This window comes from Anoplopoma fimbria, chromosome 1 (assembly GCF_027596085.1).
Source record: "Anoplopoma fimbria isolate UVic2021 breed Golden Eagle Sablefish chromosome 1, Afim_UVic_2022, whole genome shotgun sequence".
NCBI lineage: Eukaryota > Metazoa > Chordata > Actinopteri > Perciformes > Anoplopomatidae > Anoplopoma > Anoplopoma fimbria.
The window spans coordinates 12,304,560-12,310,559 of NC_072449.1; the positions used below are offsets into that span (position 1 = coordinate 12,304,560).

At 42.5% G+C, this 6,000-nt stretch overlaps 2 non-coding genes across 2 annotated transcripts; both read left to right on the forward strand.

The window, feature by feature from the left end:
• The first annotated feature begins 2,242 nt into the window (after positions 1–2,242).
• Positions 2,243–2,433, forward strand: LOC129097852 (U2 spliceosomal RNA). The gene has a single exon (XR_008531562.1). It is a non-coding gene; the product is annotated as a U2 spliceosomal RNA (small nuclear RNA).
• Positions 2,434–3,362: 929 nt separating this feature from the next.
• LOC129097968 (U1 spliceosomal RNA) lies at positions 3,363–3,526 on the forward strand. Its single transcript, XR_008531586.1, has one exon. It is a non-coding gene; the product is annotated as a U1 spliceosomal RNA (small nuclear RNA).
• The last annotated feature ends 2,474 nt before the right edge of the window (positions 3,527–6,000 follow it).

The window sequence follows — 6,000 nt, forward strand, 5'->3', positions numbered from 1 at the left end:
AATCATGCAGGTTCACCAGAAACTCCTTCAGCTCCAACTCCAGTGAGGCTTTGGCAGCGAGCTGCCTGCTGCTGGCTGACCCAGATCCAGCTTTGCTGCAGGGTTGGACCTGTGGTTGGAATCTCTGGAGGGGAGAGGAGAGCTCGAGGCCCGACAGCAGCATCTCCTCTTCCTGCCAGGGGTGGAGCTTCTCCTCGCTGCTTCACTGGTCCCCGCTGGAAACCGACGCCACGCTACCAGAGACCCAGGCCGTATTTGATCGGCAAAACCAACACAAAATAAAGTTCCTTGTAGTAACTTTGATGTCCATCAGATCTCATTGATCATGAGAGAGTTTAGTCCCAAATAAAATTAAATTTCAAGTGACTAACGATGTGCAGAAAACATTAAAAGCCTGTGTCTTTGAAGGTCTTTGTGTTTATTTTCAAATGACTACAGAAAACCTGCATATGTGTGCAAGTAATAAGAGGATGCTCATGGATCTACTACAGAATGGGCCTACTGGGCTCCTCGCTAACAGGTTAGGGCTCCCTGGGTCAGACCTGTGTTTGAAACAACTGCTAACATTTTCTATTCTGAAATCACAAAGTGACATTAAATGAACACAAAGAGAAGAAAAACTACCAAAAGGAAACACTAAAAGATCACAAAGAGAAACGACCAAAAATTGTGACAAAACATCTACAAAGGGAAGCAAAACTACTACAGACGTAATATGACCAAAACAAGAAAGAATATCTACGAATATGAAATGCGACTGAAAAGATGCATAAATTGTCTACCAAGATAATCAAAACAACCAAAAAGAGATGCTAAATGATCAAAACTATGTCTCTTTGAATCTGTGGCTCTTGTTCTTATGTAGAAGAGGTGAGAGCCCTTTACATGTCTGGGCCCAGGGGCCCATTGTCTGATCAATTGCCAATGAGGATTCTTGTATTGTCACAAAATATAATCATGTCCTTTCTGATAAATCTCATTGACCAGCTGTCCAGCCACATGTTACACCAGAAGTCTTGGATGAGGAGATGAGGTCGCTGTCCAGGAAGTTTACAGATTGGGTCTATGGACCTGTTCACTCTTCACTTTACTGCACAAGTTCCATAGACACCAACGAAGACCACTCTGTGCTGGAGATGGTCGTCTTCTGGAGTGAAATTCCGTTATGAAATATCTAATTTAACCTAATTTTAACTTAATATTATCTGGACATGAATATCTCCAAAATAGCGTTGTGGATAAAGAAGGATATATATTGATATGGGGTAGCGTTGAAGCCTCTTTAATGGTGAGGGGAATAGTCATTGGTTTGGTTCTATTCAATGGTCAAAGTGCAGAACGTTTAGAGTACAGCGAGATGGAACTATGAACAGCATGTATTACCATGGAAACAATAACTTGTTCTAAAATAAATGGCCTCTGTTTAGCTCTCTCTTCACATAGTGCTGTCTGGTCTGAACTAGCTGTGCTGTATACACATGTACACTAAATGGTCTTATTTTTTCATCTATTATTGTGAATGTATTATTTATGTTTTTCATAACCTCTATATAAATTAAATGTTCTGTTGGCTAACGTTAGCTAATGCTAAGTGGTTGGGCTAAAGCTTACGTCATTCTGCACACGGTCAAGACCACGTGGATACCTCGTCAGTTAGCATCTGTCCAAGACAACTTTAAGTAAGTTCATCTAACTTACAAACTTGACATTTCTAATACATTGAATAGCGCGTGCATTATTAAGACAGTAAATAAAAGGAAGACAAATAGTTTTCATCTGTTTCAGGACGTTTCACCGCAGCACGTGTGTTTTCATAACGCTAGCTAACGTAAGCTAAGCTAAGGCTAGCTCCCAGCTAGCATACCAAAGTAAACACGAATGTTTTAATGCCGCGAGAGCATTAAAAGAGAGCATCTTACACGGTATTTAATAAAGAATATACTTGTATGAACATAATATTTATCCCAGCGTGTCTCTAAATATATTTATCGGGTTTCTACTTCCTATTGGACGAAAGCGTACCACGTGTCCAGGAAGAAACAAGAAGACGCATTTGTGAACACAAGTTAAATGTAAAGTATCTTAAACTAAACAGCAGAATTGGTACATTGTCCCAAATCTGATATATATTATAATGATCCTGTTTCATGTGTTGAACCAAAACGTTGTGGTTCAGTTCCCGACCCATCAGTGAGACTGACTGTGCGGAGAATGAGTTCCTCTGCTCCGACAGTAAAATGGTATCGCTTCTCGGCCTTTTGGCTAAGATCAAGTGTAGTATCTGTTCTTATCAGTTTAATATCTGATACGTCCCCTACCCGGGGACCATATATTAAATTGATTTTTGGAATAGGGAGATGGAATAGGGGCTTGCTCCGTCCACTCCACGCATCGACCTGGTATTGCAGTACCTCCAGGAACGGTGCACCCCATAAACGTGTTTAAAGACAAATACTAGAAACAGCATAGTTTATGTCATCGTTAAAAGAGATTGTTGTACCAAGTGTTGCTACATCTATGTTGCTGTTGAAATAATTGATATTGTCAGTGAGGCAAGCAGTTTGTTCAAAAAGTCCTTAATTTATGAAATACTTATTGGAAAACTCACATTGATTTAATCTGTTGTTAGTCTCCATAGTACTGCTCATTATCCAAAAGTGAACCATTGTTATTGTTATTAGTTTGCTGTTAACCATATATAGAAACATAGAGTGTATAACCAATTAACAATTCATGTGTGTGTATATGTTTACCGAGCTAAACCCTAATGCTGTCTATACAGCAGACCTACAATAAATCTGTTCTTCATGTAGGTAATCATGTTGAGTTTATTTGTTGGAGTATCGGTTATATTTGCAAAACAACTAGTGTTATTCATACTCCAGACCACTAGATGGCAGTATATCAGAAGCTTACCAGCAGTAAACAAAGAAAAAGGAATTGGTTGGAATGGGAGAAAATCTCCAGTCTATGGAGACAACACATGTGTGATTTTATTCTTTCCTCTCTATTTCAAATGTGGATCGAATGAGTTTTGATTGCAGTTTGATTCATCTTTGTCTCCTCTGAACTTACTGTTGAGCTGTTGCTCATTTGTTCGGGATAGATACTGCTGGTGATTTAAGGTTGGCCTTTGTCATGAAAATACAGCATTGCATGATGGGAAACATAACCCTTATTCCTCAAGTAAAATGTAGATAATCTTTGTCAGCCCTATTACACATGACTCTCCCCATATTAAACTCCTTAAGGCTATTAGACCCCTTCTAGTCTGTGTTTTCTGGTAATATCTACATAGTCAGCATCATCAGTCAGCATGGTGTGTCTGTGGAAGACTCCCCTGTCTCTGATGTGTACAACTCATACTTACCTGGCAGGGGAGATACCATGATCAAGAAGGTGGTTCACCCAGGGCGAGGCTTAGCCATTGCACTCCGGCTGAGCTGACCTCTGCGAATTCCCCAAATGTGGGAATCTCGACTGCATAATTTGTGGTAGTGGGGGACTGCGTTCGCGCTCTCCCCTGATAAAGATGTGAAATAATAATCCAATAAATGTGTCCAGTAATACATAAATTCTCCATTTCCATAATTTTTTGTCTGTCATCTGTTACTTCATTCTCTAAACTTGTCAGTGAGAGTAACTCTATAGTGTTTTGTGCCTTCAAAGCCAATTCAGAACAACTTTTGCTTCTTTCTCCTGTTGTTGAAACTCTTGAATGTTTGTGGTAATGTTCTGTTGCCGGCTGGGAGGTCACTGCCTCATTCTTGGTGCAATGTATTTCAACTGTAGTTGTAAATCTTTCACACACAGGAGTACAGAGGCACAGAGGCCTGCTCACCTGAACTCCACCTCATGTACATGTAGACCCAAACAAGGAAAGGTAAGTGTGCTTTTAATTATTTATTTAGTGATTCCTTTCATCCCGTGGTTCAACCATGCCGGAATACGGAGGCATCCCAGCGTCCGCTTTACATTTAAGAAAAAGATGGAAAGTCTGTGGATGTCGAGACTCGTCTTCTCCGAGAGGCTGATCCAAAGAGCCTTACCCTTCCTGCCAGAAGACATAAATGTTATTGTGACTCAGGGACTTTTTCACACTGTTTTCTTCTTTCAATGTTGAAAAACTGGCTGTAATAGTTCAGGGACACAACAGGAGCTACACTCACTACCAGCACCAGCCAAAGCTCTGCCGCAAGTGTGGTGAAAATGGGCACCAGGCAGAATTGTGTGAGCTGACAATTTGCAGGAGATGTCGAAAAATTGGGCATTCTTCTGAGGACAACCAAAGGCAGGAAGTGCAATCTTATTCAGAGATTGCGCCAAGTCTTTTACCAACCAACCAAAGGCAGCAAAGCAAACTGAAAAGGACAGAATGGATGACAAGATGACTCGCATGGATGAAGCTAATTGAAGAGGCTGGCGATGGCGAGCATCCCCCCCCCCTCACAATGTAGAGCAGACCCAGAGGCCTTTATCAGAATAGTCCTCCTAGCGTCCTGGATTCATAGAGATGAGGAGAAGAGCTGGTTCTTCTGTGGAGGAGCCTGCCGTGTTTCCCTCCAGTTCTCCAAATGAGGTCTCTTTCTCAACCAGAGCCAGAGTCCAACAGGGAGATGCAGCTCAACCCCATCACCTTTCAGCAATGAGGTTTGAAGCAAGAATTCCATTCACAATATTAACATTGAAACAGCTGTATTAGACGTTTTGAATTTTGTTCTTTCCCTTTCTCTTCCATTAATGTGAGAAGTTTATTTGTGGTTTTGTTTATTTGTTAGTCTTGATCCAGACTACCAAGGTAGCAACCATTTATTCACATAAAACTCAACACAAACATGTAACATACATGAACACTCAGCAACACAACCCACAAAAACCCAGATTATCCTTTTTAACTCATGATCAGATGTGCCAATAGAGAGAGTGGGAGCAGTGAAGAATTAGAGACAAATCACATTTATTCCTGTCTCTTTTAGTCGTTCACCAGCCTTTACTTTGATCCAGATATTTTAACCTTAGCAGTAGTCTTTACTAACCACCTCTGATGTGCAGGAGCCTGAACCAGTGAGTCCAGTGTGCGGGCTCGCATTCAGGGGCCCTCAACTGTTTGGCTCAATGTGAACCATTCCGCTCTTCCAAACAGACTTGGGACCTGTCATGGATGGTGGCTCATGAGATCCTCCCAGTCAGGTCCGTAAAGCACTCCTGGGGCAAATCTGCTCACTAAACTTGCCCCTGACCAGGTTGTGGTGCGCCTGAGTCGGTGAGGCATCTGCTCTGGGAGTGCAGCGCCGCCGTAGACCAGTGGGCGACGGCCGGCTCCTTACAATTCCCGTACTTGCCGGCGGGGGAGGTCCTCACAGCACAGCTGGTGCTGCATGGGAGCAAAAGTAAAAACCAAACAGTGGCTCACCATAGCCGCCATCAAAGACGCTATATGGACCTCCAGAAACTTGCTGGCAAGGAAGCACATGCAGATCCCCCCGTGGCTGTGATCCGGATGGCTACAGGTGGCAGGCCTAGGACACAGCCACAAAGAAGAATCGCCTCTGTGCCCATTTGGACGACAGGATGGTCCCTCTTTGTGCGGCAGTAGAGGGTGTTTCCTCAGGGTGTTCTGAACAGCTGGTTGAACTGCTGTGGCTGCTTGTCATGCTCCTTCACTGCATTCCAGACTTCAAGGACCTTGTTCCTCTGCTCAGTGAAAGTGACAGCTTGTCCTCTGTCAGGCCAACCTCCACCAGAACAGAACAGAACTTTACCAACTTCTGAAAGCTAAGAAGGGTGTTTGGACTGCCGACATCCTCCTGCAATACCAATGTGTTAAAGTGTTCACTAACCAGTGCAATGTATTTCATTATAGCATCCACAGATGGTGTCAGTTTTTTTTTTTTTATATATATATACACTGTAATAACTCCTTTGTTTGAGGTCTTTATACCAGGTGTTATGAGGAGGCTCACTCAGATTTATGGAATTCCTCCAGACTGTTGCTTCCAC